Here is a 14,593-nt window from a genome sequence, read left to right as displayed (position 1 = left end):
GTGCCCATCTCGCTGGTGGGGCGTTGGCAACGGCTCCCTCCAGCTTGCGGGCTGTCAATGGTGTCAGGCCAGGGGGCAGAAACATCGGGGCCTGCAGGGTTGGCTGGCTGGTAGCCAAAGGGTGGTTTTGGGACTATCCCTGGCCCAAAGCGGCAGGCGGGGCCCAGCTCCCCGCAGCCGCAGCCTCAGCTCCAGCTGGGCGGGCCTGTAACGGGCCAGGGGCGGAGGGTGCCAGCCTGGACCTCTCACGGGCCAGGGGAGCTTCCCTCAGCTTCCGCGCACAGCGCGGGCCTGGGGGCGGGGCGGGCTGGGGCAGGGCGCGCGCCTCTCCCCGCCCGCGGACAGGCGGAGCCCCGCGCAACAGGCGGCCGCAGGTAGCGCTCGAGCGGGGCGGGGCGGGGAGTCCCCAGGGGCGGTGGCGGGGGGCGGGGCCGGAGCGGTATAAATACCTCGCGAGGCGGGGGCTCGGACCCAGACAGGCTCGGCTTGGCGGGATCGCGGCGCGGTGAGACTTGGCTGAGGCGCGGGGTCGAGACAGACAGACAGACAGACAGACAGAGGCGGCGGTTCCCTCGCTAGGTGAGCGGCGCTAGCCCGGCTCCTGCCCCGCTCGTCCGCGGGGTGTCCGGGAAACCCCGCAAACGAGGGGCGGACCCTGCCCGCCCCCCACTTCTCCTCCCCCCAGGGACGGGACGGGGGGGGTCCTTCGGCCGTTGCCGGCCCCCCCATAATCCTCCCCGCCCCCCCAGGTCAGGGAAGGGGGGGGGTCCTTTGGCCATTGCCTACCATATTGTCCCCTAGGCGCTTCTCAGGGTAGAGAAAGGGGGTTCCTATGGCCATGCCCCCCCTCCTCCATGTTTCTCCCCCCTGGCAGGGCAGGGGGCCCCTCGGGCGTGCTTGCCCCCATTCTCCCCATTGACTGCAGGGAAGAGGGGGGCCCAGTGGGCTTAGTTTGGTGCTGCTGTCCCGGATGTAAGTGTCCTGTCCTGCGGGCTGGGTGTGTTAGTCCCCATGGCTGTGGGGATCAGTCCCACAGGACCTAGCGGTCAGAGCTGCTCTGCTGTGGCGAGCTGCAAGAGGCTGGAAGGAGGGCTACTTAACTTCCCAAAGTGCGACTCCTCTGAGGGCTGAGCATCCCAGCCAGAGTGGCTCTGCTGCTCCGGAAGGGCTGTGCACTGAGCTCCTCTGCCTTCCCTCACCCTGCTTCCCAGAGCCCTGCCTGGAGAACGGAGCACCTGCCCCTCTCTGCTCCAATGTTCCAGCTTGGCAGGGTCCCTGCTGCCTGTGGGTGGGGATGAGGGACAGGGGAGGTGTGGAATCTGAGGGCTGCACCCTGGGGAGGAAGTTAGTCCCTTGTGTTGGGGGGGGGGGAAGGAATGGAATAGGCAGGATCAGCAGCAGTGTGTTGATAGGAATCAAAATGGGTGAGATCCATAGTGTCCACCAGTTGGACTCTGAAGAATTGGGGGAAATCCTGGTACCTATTGACTTCTTCAGTTTGGCCAGTTAATAATGTATTATCTGAACAAATTTACTAGCTGGGCTCTATATTAAGTCCCCTAGAATCTTAGGGCTTGGAAATCTCACTGGAGACTTGTGGCTAATGGGAGAGATACAAAGTACTGGCAGTTCAGGTTTCCATAGCAGATGTCCCAGCTCTTCTCCCTGCCCCTCTCTGAAAGCAGCGAAACAGCTGGAATCTTGTTAGATGCTGATGCTATGATTCAGCCTCTTTGCACTGACAGAATTGGGAAGGGTTTGGAACTGAAAAACGATTTCTCTTTGTGTGAAAGGCATTACATAAGTTAGTTATTAGTGTATTTCAGTCATATCTACCAAATTTTGTAGTAGAACTGTAGCCTTGACTGCAACAGATCAGTTTTCATTGTTTACTCTTGTGTGTCTCACTATGTGTTTATAGCTGTAGTTTAAGTAGACGGACTACTTCTGAGGCACTATTCATGTTCAAAGCAAGATGCTTTGAAGATGGAATTGGATGAAAATGTGTGGTTAAGGATAGTTTTTTTAGTGTTGCTGCCTTCCTTTAGAATGCTTGCAAACTGAGGTGTCCCTGTATCTTACCCATTGTTTTATACAGCTCCCAAGAAGTGTTCCCTACTTAAGGCTTGCAGAGGTTAATGAGTAAGATGGCAGTAAACATCTGTTAATTTTTCCTGAAAAGTCTAAAAATAGATCTTGGAGGACCAAAAGAAGTAACTTAAAGGGAAATGGTTGGTTTGTAAATGGTCAGCTTGAAATCTAGAACATTTTAAAAAAATTAAAAAAAAAAAAAAAATCAAAGGTGGTTTCAGGCCCTATAGCTGTCCTCGAGTGCCCTTGCCAAATGTTGTGGTTAGAGGGTCATGATTTCCTATGTTTGACATATCTTTTTTTTTTGTCTCCTGTTGTGTAAAAGACATGCAAAGAGAAACTGACCATACAGGGGAAACAATGAAACTGACTTGTCATATGGTCAAAATAAATGCTAAAAATAGGGAGAAACCAACATTATTTGTCTAATTTGCAGTTCCAACAATCAGATGTAACTTGTAACAATGGCAGCAAAAATTGAGACAAATGCATTAGAAACTGTCACTTTAAATTTAGTGCTGGGAACAACAGGTACTTGTATTCCTTAATCTAAAATCCTTGTTCTAGCATAGTTTGACTCAGAATGCCTTTACTTCGCATGTGATAAAAACACATAGTGCTGTTTGTGGTGTGTTTATGCTCTAGATACTTCCATGCACTGTAAGAATAATGATTTTACAGATCAAATAGTAAAACCGGGAAGTAAATTGGAAGCAAGAGAATAAGACTATACCCAGAATACAAGTAAATTTCTTCCATGCAAGTTTGTGCATTAGTCTGTTTGGAAAGCATGAGTTTTCAGAAACTGTATAGTGTATCTTTTTTTGTGTGTACAATCCTTTATGAAATACTACTCTGAAACTAGTCTGAGCTAGTCATTGTAAAAGGCTCAATACAATGAAAACAGAGTTAATGCAGTGAGGATGAAAATTTTTGATAGATTAATGTATATAGGAATATTACAGAAATTTGTTTACCTAGTACTTTGCAGTACAACCTGCACAGATACCATCACATAGGGTTTATAGTGTGGAGTAGTTTCAAACTGGGGTAAAAACTAAGGCTAGGTAGTCTCTTGAGACTTGAGTGTTGGCATTCAACTTTGAGAATTTGGGCCCAGAGTTCCTAAAATGAACATGAGTGAGCAGAGACATGAAAACTGTCACATGATAGGGAAATGAACACATAGGATAGTGGTTAGACTCAGCCAAGCTTGTGGTGAGCACAGCCTGGAAGTTTTTAAAGAGTTGAATGTACTGTATTGGGCAATGGCTGTCAGAACTAGGGCAGAAAGATTCTTTGCACCACTAAATCTATTTGAAATTGTAGTACAAAGCAGAACTCTTGTGCTACAGGATAAAAAGAATACTTGGCCCAAATGAAGTATTGGTGCTAGTTCACTTAAGTGTGGTTGTATTTTTTTTTTTTTGGAAACTTATTAATAAATCTGGATGAAAATCAGAATGTCCATTTCCACATTTGTTTTGGAACAAAACATCTTAATTTTTTTTCTCTGAACAGAAATTTCTATTCAATCAGTTTGGAAACATCACTGTTTTGTTCAGACACTTCTGATTTGAAATGTTACAATAGTTCTAAACTAAAATGTTTTGTTTATTTGAAGAAAATAAAAACACTGTGGGTCAGTGATGTTAATCTGTGTCCACCTGAGTTGCCATGCTGTCTCCTGCCCCTCTTTTCATAGTTTGGGCTCCCCAGCTGGACTACATTTCCCATTATACACTCTGGTCATGGGATTTGACTGATGAGCAGTGGTGGTTCAACCAGATATGGAACCACAGTGAATCATGGGAGATGTAGTGCAGTTGGGGAGCCAGGTCTATTAAAGAGAATGAGTTCACAAGGCACTCAAACTACAACTCCCATGAGACACTGCAGCAACTGACCAAGGTCAATGTTGATTTGACAACAATAAGTATTTTGATTTGGGTCAGCTTAAGACAGTGTCATTTTGATTTTCCTGACAAATGCAAAAAACTTACCTATGGCCTCACAGAGCTGGGAACAGAATCCAAGTGGTTTGATTCCCAGTCCAGTGCCTTATCCAGTAGACTCTATTGTCTTCCAAAACTAATAAAAACTTAAGATTTACCAACTACATACATAGGCAGCATGAGGGCCTTTCTGGAAAGTTAACTGTTTGTTCTCTTTAGCTCAACATATGTCCTCTCTAGAGTCTAGAAGTGTGTTTTAGTTGTATGAAACAAATAGAAAAACCTGGGAAAGTAAATAGATGGAATTAGTTCAGACTGTGCCAGCATGCAGTACCAATGAGCAAATCCTACTTGAACAACAAAATAGAAATTGCAGAGTGCTTGAAGGAATATTATTGTGGTAGCAGTGAGAACTTCAAGCAGTAAGTGCATGCATCAGTCATTGAAATAATGAATGACTAAATGCTGATTTAAAAAAAAAAACAAAAAATGAAATCATTGTAGTCATTTTCAGTTTTCTATAGCTCAGGTCTAAGTTTCACATTCTTGTCCCTTAAATAATAAAGCAAGTTTGACCAGAAGAATACTAAGAACAAAATGCATGCAATTATCAATAACCACATTACTAATTTCTTCCAAAACAAAATGAAGTAATGTTAGAGAATTGGTGTACCATTAATCAAAATTGCATGCACAATATTAATCTTCCTCCCATCACTGCCTTGTAACTAATCATATTTGGAAGTTGATTGGTGTTTGGAAAACTTGTACCATCATGTCCTGCAATTGTATAAGAATTTCTCAGTGAGTCTTACTGCTCTATAGCAAAAGGAGGAAGAAATAGTAAATTCCATCCTTTTAAAAACTGTACTTGGGTCCCAATGTACTTCTCAGAGGTGCATGTTTTTAAAAAAGAAAATAGTTTCCTTGGCATTGAAAACACGTGAGGTAGCCTTAGCCTTTTTATATAAGGCTTGCAGTAGACAGCAACACCCTTTTCAAATACTGCTTTGGATGCCAATGAAGATGACTAAAATCTGGGTGAGGCCACTTGAAAATCATGCTCCGTACCACTGAATACTTCAGTAATTCTCTCCAATCATGCTCTCATCCCTATCCTTCTCCCTTCTGCGTTCTTTGGTCAAGATGAAGTGAACAGTTGGCTGGATGTAATCCCCATCGCCAATTCTGCTTGGCTATGAGGCTTGGCAGAATTAGATTTTTATAATTTTGTTGGATAATATCAATTACCTTTAAGCATTTATCATTTTAAATTGTTTGCCTATCTGTAAATTTTGATTCTCAATAGAAATATTTTTTCATGGGTTTGTGCATGGTGAAATGACCCTTACTTGACACAATAAAAATCTAATCTTTCCAGCAGTGCAATGATGTGGACATAGGACTGGAACAGAGCTCCTTTGTCTTGAGTCCAGTCCCTTGCATCATAAGCAACCCAACATGATTCTTTTCATAAACTTATCCATCTTTATTTGAATGTATGTTAAAGGAATAGCAGCAGTAAGAAGCAATTCAGAACTATTCCTGAATAGGTATCCCTTCAAATAGTTATATCTGAATATAACACAGCCTAAATAGTGCTTGATTTTGGTGGGTTCTCCACATTGACTTCATAAAGAGTGGCAGGAGAACATGGTTCACATACATGCAGGCATCATATTCATCAGTCTTGGGTCCTCTAGCCCCAAGAGTAGAAGCAGCCCCTACACCTTGAACTAAAGAAGTCAGTTTCCACTTACTCTTAGATCAAGAGGATGGTGCAGGATCAGGCCTGTTTTCTTCATACTCTCATAACAGAATGTTATTGTCTCTCGACTATCTCCAATTCCATAGGCCAAATTTGACTTTGTATAGCATAGATATACAGTGTGTTTGCTGATGTAAGACTGAGTAGTCTGGTGATATTTTCCAGACATATGTTTGCACAAAGCAGGATGCATGTGAATTTTACAGTTCTGATTTTAATGTGTCAGACAACACTTCCTGTATTCCTTTTGTTTTGCGTTACTTCCCTTTCAGTTGTTACTATTATTGACAACTGAAAAAGATTTAATAGAATTGTATTTCTCTGCATAGCTGGAGACCTACCACACAGTTCCTTTCAAATAAACACTGCTTGTTACAAACAGAGCAGACTTCGCATACGTGAGCTAAAAAAGTAATTGGTGGCAGTAATAACTGATTCTCTGTGGAGTAGCCACTAGAGAGGGATGTGGCACTTTGCCAGTGGATTGCATGACTGCCCGACAGCAATGAAATGCTTTAGAGTCATGATTCCTGAGTTTTCATCCTGGCTCTAAGAGTGTGCTCTAGTAGCCAGAACAGGTGGACTGAAATAGGAATCTGGGGTACTGTTAGTTAATAATAAATAATGCTCCAAATCCTTTGATGGTTGGATAGTTGAATTTAACTGAAAGCAAAGCCAAGCATGATGATTTGGTGCATGGCAAGGTGTATGAATCTGTGCTTATTGATTCCAATTTTGCCAGTAGTGACCATGTGCAACTTCAGATTGACATTTGGCTGCTTGCTAGGGTAGATGGGGCTCTGCTTTATAATAAACTGTTATACCCCAAATTTCCACCCATCTGTGGAAAAAGCCAAGTCACAGCTTCCAGATCAGTGCACTTTCCCTTAGACTAAAGGGTAATTTGAAGTAGAGGGTGGACAGGAAAGCAAGCAGTAGGAAGGGTCAGAAAGTTAAGGCGCAAATGTAGAACAACTTCTATTGAACATGTGCAAATGGAAACTTTCAGAGAACTAACTATGCTGAGTTTAAGATAGATTTATCATAGGAGAACAAAAAGAACAATGAGCAATGAGTTCTCTGGGCTGGATATTGTATGCCAATGCCAGATTCTCACCTCCTAAATCAAGCCTCTACTCTCAGCTCACCCATGGTCAGGGATCCCCTGGTGGCCAGAGGAAATGCTACGAAGGCAAACTGAAAGCATATCTCAAGAAAACCAGATATCGCAAGTTGGGAGAAGTAAGCCACCAGCCAACATCCTCCATCAGGCAGTGGCCTGCTTTGAGCAGAAGTGCCTTGTCCTTGAAGCTGAAGAGAGAAGTCAGGAAAAAGAGGACTTTCTCCCAGCAGGCAGCTGATGTGCCAGGAAATGTCTGCACATGCTGTGGGTGGATCTGTGGTTCCAGGATCGGACTCCTGAATCATCTCAGGACCCATATGTTAATCTGTGGTAGAGATAATCCTTGAATCTAGGGATTGCTGATGACCTCACCATAGTACCAATAATTCAGTCAATACATAGAAAATATGACTTCAGTGACCAGTCTTCCCACATAACATAGTGAATAGACTAAATAGTTTGTTCACAAAGTGTAGGCTGACACTTGTGCATGAACTATCTGAATACTTATTCATCATAATAATTTTTATGGCAAGATGACTTTCCAATTAGTCAAACATGGAGAAACTGATTTTTTTTTTCAGATCTCTTTATAAAAATACCTCTAATGAAAGCTGAACTACTTTGATGAACATAGCTTAAATTTTGCAGTATTATACATTGGTGCTTCCATTGATTGAATTCCTGTCTTCTGTAGTTCAACTGAGATGGAGTTTTTCTAAAGCTCAAGGGCCCTGTGCAGTTAAAACAGTGGTGGTGTTAACTCATTATTACTATTATTATTTTGTCAATGCCATGGCAGACTGGTATACAGCTCCCATTGTTAGCAACAGGAATAGTCTAAGTGGTCCAGTAAAAGGCTGACAATGCTTGTTTGGGCATCACATAAGTTTTCTTTGTTTTTAGGGTCAAACAATGGGACTTTTGTCACTTTCCCTCCACTGATGTTTAACTTGCTACTAGCTTAAGGATTCTCATCAGTTTCAATTACCAACTTTTGTGGAGTATTGAGGATGTTTTAGAACCTTAATTTAACAATTTATCGTGCTGACCCATATTGTCTCGCTGTTTACCATGTCCTCCTCCATCACACTGTATCCATCATTCTCTTCTCCTGCTTAGACTATAAACTCTTATGGGGCAGATGCTATCTTTGTGTTTTGCTTTTTGTGCAGCACCTAAAACAGCAGTGTTTCAGGTCCATTACTGGAGCTTCTATAGTACAAGTAGTAAACTATTTTGTAATCTATACATGCAACTTATTAATAGGTATATCTCTATATATTAATCTCATAGAGCTGGAAGGGACCCTGAAAGGTCAAGTCCAGCCCCCTGTCTTCACTAGCAGGACCAAGTGACCCCCCTCAAGGATTGAACTCACAAGCCTGGGTTTAGCAGGCTAATGCTGAAACCACTGAGCTATCCCTCCCCCACTTAAGCACATAACATTCAAAAGTTGCAGAATTGTAAGTAGTGGGTACTATTCCAACTACTCACTAGTACTGCTTGCAGTAGCAGTGCTGTCCTGCATCTTGGAACACCTTCTCACTATATATTCTTATTTTAAGTATTCTCTCCACTACAATCAATGTTATAGCAGCTGATAGATGGAAATTGCCTTATGAACTGGTCAGTCTTAAATCTTTCCCACACCTTAGATTTTCGTTCTCCTCACCCCATCAGGTAACTAGGAAGAGAGAATGCAATTTAGGCAAGGGTAAATTCAGCTGTGTATCTGTCACACCAACTTCTTGCTTGTGTGACCTCTGAATACTCAACTGTACTGAAGCTAAATTACACTTGTAGCATATAAAATGTAGTCCATTAAAAGATTTGGAATGGGGGGGTCTGGGGGAACCCTTTGGCTGAGTCTCTTGACTCTTTATCAGTGTAAACCAGGCTTCCAGCAAGGGCTCCTTTGGAGCATAGGGTGATCCATTCTGCACTTAAACAGATACAGTTGGCCAGCCTAGATAAGCTGGACCAGGGTCTACTTCTTCCCATTCCTACTATCTCTTGCTTCACTGAACTACTGGAGAGTGGAATGGATGGTCTGTTTTGGAGAATATTGAGTATGGATTGCAGTCTTTTCTTTCATGAGCAATTCCCGATTTGTTATGTAGAAGATCTCTGGGTGACTGATATTAGTTCCTTGCTTCCATAGCTTTTTGTGTGAAGTCCAAGAGTGGTGGTGGTAAACTAATTATCAATATACCAACACACTTGATTTGAGTTATGGATCTTTCCTGCCCATCATGGGGTTCTGTGGGTGATTTTGTGATGTAAGCCAATGTCCATGAGGAGCATAGAATCATAGAATATCAGGGTTGGAAGGGACCTCAGGAAGTCATCTAGTCCAACCCCCTGCTCAAAGCAGGACCAATCCCCAACTAAATCATTCCAGCCAGAGATTTGTCAAGCCAGGCCTTAAAAGCCTCCAAGGAAGGAGATTCCACCACCTCCCTAGGTAACACATTCCAGTGCTTCACCACCCTCCTAGTGAAATAGTGTTTCCTAATATCCAACCTAGCCCTCCCCCACTGCAACTTGAGACCATTGCTCCTTGTTCTGTCATCTGCCACCACTGAGAACAGCCGAGCTCCATCCTCAGCTATCAAATCCTCCCTCAACCTTCTCTTCTGGGGACTAAACAATCCCAGTTCCCTCAGCCTCTCCTCATAAGTCACGTGCTCCAGACCCCTAATCATTTTTGTTGCCCTCCCCTGGACTCTTTCCAATTTTTCCACATCCTTCTTGTAGTGTGGGGCCCAAAACTGGACACAGTACTCCAGATGAGGTCTCACTAATGTCGAATAAAGGGGAACGATCACATTCCTAGATCTGCTGGCAATGCTCCTACTTATACAGGCCCAAAATGCCGTTAGCCTTCTTGGCAACAAGAGCACACTGACTCATATCCAGCTTCTCGTCCACTGTGATCCCTAGGTCCTTTTCTGCAGAACTGCTACCTAGCCATTCAGTCCCTAGTCTGTAGCAGTGCATAGGATTCTTCAGTCCTAAGTGCAGGACTCTGCACTTATCCTTGTTAAACCTCATCAGGTTTTTTTGGGCCCAATCACCTAATTTGTCTAGGTTCCTCTATCTAATTTGTCTAGGATCCCTACCCTCTAGTGTATCTACCACGCCTCCTAGTTTAGTGTCATCTGCAAACTTGCTGAGAGTGCAGTCCACACCATCCTCCAGATCATTAATAAAGATATTAAACAAAACAGGCCCCAGGACCGACCCTTGGGGCACTCCGCTTGAAACCAGCTGCCAACTAGACATGGAGCCATTGCTCACTACCCGTTGAGCCTGACGATCTAGCCAGCTTTCTATCCACCTTACAGTCCATTCATCCAGCTCATACTTCTTTAACTTGGCAGCAAGAATACTGTGGGAGACTGTATCAAAAGCTTTGCTAAAGTCAAGGAATAACACATCCACTGCTTTCCCCTCATCCACAGAGCCAGTTACCTCTTCATAGAAGGCAATTAGGTTAGTCAGGCACGACTTCCCTTGGTGAATCCATGCTGACTGTTCCTGATCACTTTCCTCTCCTCTAAGTGCTTCAGAATTGATTCCTTGAGAACCTGCTCCATGATTTTTCCAGGGACTGAGGTGAGGCTGACTGGCCTGTAGTTCCCCAGATCCTCCTTCTTCCCTTTTTTTAAAGATAGGCACTACATTAGCCTTTTTCCAGTCATCCGGGACCTCTCCCGATCGCCATGAGTTTTCAAAGATGATGGCCAATGGCTCCGCAATCACATCTGCCAACTCCTTTAGCACCCTCTGATGCAGCACATCCGGTCCCATGGATTTGTGCTCATCCAGTTTTTTCTAAATAGTCCAATAGAGCAAGGGATTACTAAACTCCCCAACTCCTGAATTATGCAGTATTTGAACACCATCACTAGAACTGAAAAGATTATTTTACCAAAGGAATAATTGACTCATCTGAGGTATCTAGGGCAACACTTAGCCTGTCTAAGGGCTTGTCTACACTGACACTTTACAGCGCTTGCAACTTTCTCGCTCAGATGTGTAAAAAAAACACCCACCTGAGCACAGCAGGTTTAGCGCTGTAAAGCAGTGTAGACAGTGCATCAGGGCTGGGAGCCACGGCCCTTGTGGAGATGGGTTTTTAAGAGCGCTGGGAGAGCTCTTTCCCAGTGCTCTGCTGTGACTACACAAGCCATGTTAGAGCTCTGCCACGGCAGTGCTCTAACATTGCCAGTGTAGACTAGCCCTAATTGAACGTCTTTTCTTCTCTACTCCTGTAGGAGACGCATAATGTAGATCCTCTGCACCAGTGTCTTATTGAAGATCAAGTTGCACCAACACACAATGCCCTCTTTGTGTTAGCATAGTATGTATTTTAGAGGATTGCTGTAGCTACACCAGTGAAATGTAGATAGGGCCTAAAAACATGAATGAGATTCCCCACTTTTTTGTTGGAGCCCCCATTGTAACGGATGAACTATGAGGTTTCCTTTCCTGTTCCCCTTGCCTTGCCATAAGCTAATGTGATTCTGCTCCTGCAGGTTGGCAAGCACTGATGTTTGATCAGTTTTGAGAAGACTCTGTTCCAATAATTAAGGTGCATTAAGGCTTTAATTCTCCTCAGTGATCATGTGTGAGCCTTTTGAAATTTAATCCTTTACCTTGGCTGGAATTGCATCTAATAACCAGGTTCAAGTTTGTGGGAGCCTACTGCTGAATATGTTGGCAGGATGTTCAATTAATATAGACCCAAAAGCTGACCTGGTGAAGTGAAATGAAAACCTTGGGATTTTGTTTTTTCCCTGGTGCTGGCAACTTTACACAAATGCTTGCAAATATAGATGAACTTTGTGTATTGAGCACTTGGGCAGGGGAAAACTATTTTGATCCAGGAAAGTTATGCCGGTACATCAACTACAAGCTACAGTGTAGTATTAGAGGGCAACGCACAGCACCTCTTTAAACATAATGAAACTTGCAGTGAACATGTGTAAAACCACTTTCCCCAAGCAACTTTCTCTTCAGAAAATAAATTGGCTCACTGAGGTCAGATACTGTTTGTGCTTCAGTCTTTGAATCAGTGGAACAATACTATGCCAATTATATCAGGAATATTGGCTTTTGTTGAAAATCTTTCAAGTACTCTTAATTGATAGAAGGAAAACATACTAAATCAGAAATGCCTGAGCTGATGCAGTAGTACGATTTGAAGATCCAGTGATTTCCAGATATCAAATAAATCTTGTTACACACAAAGCTTTTTCTCTTTAGATCTTCACAGAAGTAGTGGAGAAGCATGTTGGTCAGCACTTCCTAGCTTTAGTTTTTACTAAACATAAAGTAACAACTTTGAACTATTGCAAAAACAATCATTTCAGTGCCATAAGATAGCGAAGGTATTCTTTCTGGCATGGCTTTTTAAATCCTTTGTTTTGTGTTCTAACGTCCTGGAAACCTAAACCATTCCACGTAAAAACTTTTATGGGTATTTCTACCACAAAAATACAAGTTGTGGTGTGGTTCCCACCTAATACTAGAAAAATGCAGTCTTACCTTTCACAATCCCTCACGAAGACATGTTTGCATTACTTTTATGAACTTGAATTGAAACTAATGGACTTGTAGCAAAGCATGACAGTTTTTTGTTTTTGTTTTTGCATTCTTCAGTCCATATTGTAGAATTCAGTGAAAGGTTAACTTTATTTCACAGTATCCCCATTTTAGCTATCAGACAGTAGAGAAATATCTCTAGCTTTTAAATAGTGCATTTATTGTGAACAGTAGCTGACTATGTATTGTATATGGCTTGCATAGATTTCTGTTCAAGGTTGCCTAACATTTTCCCTTGCCTTCATTGTCAGTTGCTTGTAACTGACACTTTTTTAGATGAAAACTTTTATTCCCACTCTCTACCTAAGGCTGAAACTTTTCTGAAAAACTTAAGCAAAAATGGTAAATCCATTTCAGAGAACAAGATTAGGTGGAAAATAGTCATGCTAGTAACTCTTTTGTCTCCTGACCACTTTGAATAGCTTTAGTACTTGGTCTCAACTCACTGTCATAAACATGGCTAGGCTGTTTCCCTTTCACCATGTGTAACTTTTATTCCTCTGCACTTCTACACCCAGAACATAACACAAGCATCTTGTAGCAGGCACTTTCCATGCAGTCTTCCTCCTTAGCCCAGTTACTCTTAGCTTCCTGTTTCTTCTACTTATGTCCTCCCAATTACATCCTTAGCCCAGTAATTACCACCCAGGTGTTCACAATTAAGGCTGTTTTAGTCACAGGTACTTTTAGTAAGTCATGGACAGGTTATGGGCAATAAACAAATTCACGGCCCATGACCTATCCATGACTTTTACTATATACCCCTGACTAAAACTTGACAGGGGGAGGGTGCAGCAGGCTCCCTACCTGGCTCTGTGCCTCCACCGCAGCAGCAGAGTTTGGGTCTGGTAGGGGGTTGGGGCACAGGATGGGGTGAGGCAGGCTCTAGGCGGCGCTTACCTGGGGGGCTCCCCAGAAGCAGTGACATCCCCCTTGCTGAGTTCCTAGGCAGAGCCATGGCCACACAGCTCTGCATGCTGCCTCCACCTACAATCACCACCCCTGCAGCTACCATTGGCTGCAGTTCCCAGCCAATGGGTGCTGTGAAGCAGTCACTCTGTATGCTTCCTCTGTCTAGTAGCTGAGCGAGGGGGATGTCCACTTCTGGGGAGCCCCCCAGGTAAGCACCACCCAGAGTCTACCTCACCCCAAACTCTGCTGCTGGGGGTGGGAATGGGGGGCACAATGATCCCAGACTGCCCCAGCAGGGGCTGCCTGAGCTGCCGTTGAGCCAGGCACACCAGCTGCTGCAGAAGTCAGAGGTCACAGAAAGTCACAGAATCTGACTTCCATGACCTCTGACAAACCCACATCCTTAACCATTTTCTATTCAGGGATTATGAGTAACTTCCTCCAGCTGGGCCTGCAGTCATGCTGCAGAAATGTCTGATCAGGGTGCTGCTGCTAGCACTTGATCATACTTGGATTGAAAGCCTCTTAGGGTAGGGCCAGACTAGTATATCTAGTATAGTGAGGTTATCTCCTGGTGCTACCACAATACAAATTGATGATTAATCAGGAGTTTGGAGCAGAAAACTTGGAACTGAAATTTGACAGAGGGATTGTTTTCATAGGGGATAGTAATATTCCCAAATGTCATCCAATTTGGATGAATTATAATCCAGATTCTTAAATTCTGGAAACTTGCTGTGCCTTTGCACAGCTGAATTTGTTAAACACTTGCTTCTTAATTTTCTGGAAATCCCATCACCACTGCTCAGGGTGAAGTTTTAAACTGCCTGCACCATCCTATTTTCCCACATCAAAAAACATATTAGCCTAGGTGTACTAGTCTGGGAACCAGATGACTTGAGTTCAGATTGCACCTTTACCACTGTTGTGTTAAGATTACTGTGCACTTGGTGTCTAATAGAATAAATCCAGAATCCTATCCACTTAGCTACACTACCTTTCAGACTGTGCCAAATCCATATCCTTAGCTATGCTATCTCCTACTTCTGGTCTTAGATGACATTCCCTTCCCAGAATCAGGAACAGAATGCAAGTATCCTGATTCCCACCTTTCTTCTACTGTCCAGCAAA

The 14,593-nt window shown here is 43.5% G+C and overlaps 1 protein-coding gene across 1 annotated transcript in view; it reads left to right on the top strand.

Annotated features, from left to right (window-relative positions):
* Nucleotides 1-549: 549 nt before the first annotated feature.
* NDRG1 (N-myc downstream regulated 1) overlaps nt 550-14,593 on the top strand; it is a 53,495-nt gene continuing 39,451 nt past the window's right edge. The window contains exon 1 of the mRNA XM_034763656.1: nt 550-579. The gene's annotated coding sequence lies outside the window, so the exon portion shown is untranslated. The remainder of the gene's footprint in view (nt 580-14,593) is intronic.

This window comes from Trachemys scripta, chromosome 2 (genome assembly GCF_013100865.1).
Source record: "Trachemys scripta elegans isolate TJP31775 chromosome 2, CAS_Tse_1.0, whole genome shotgun sequence".
Lineage (NCBI taxonomy): Eukaryota > Metazoa > Chordata > Testudines > Emydidae > Trachemys > Trachemys scripta.
This window is presented reverse-complemented; position numbering and strand designations above follow the sequence as displayed.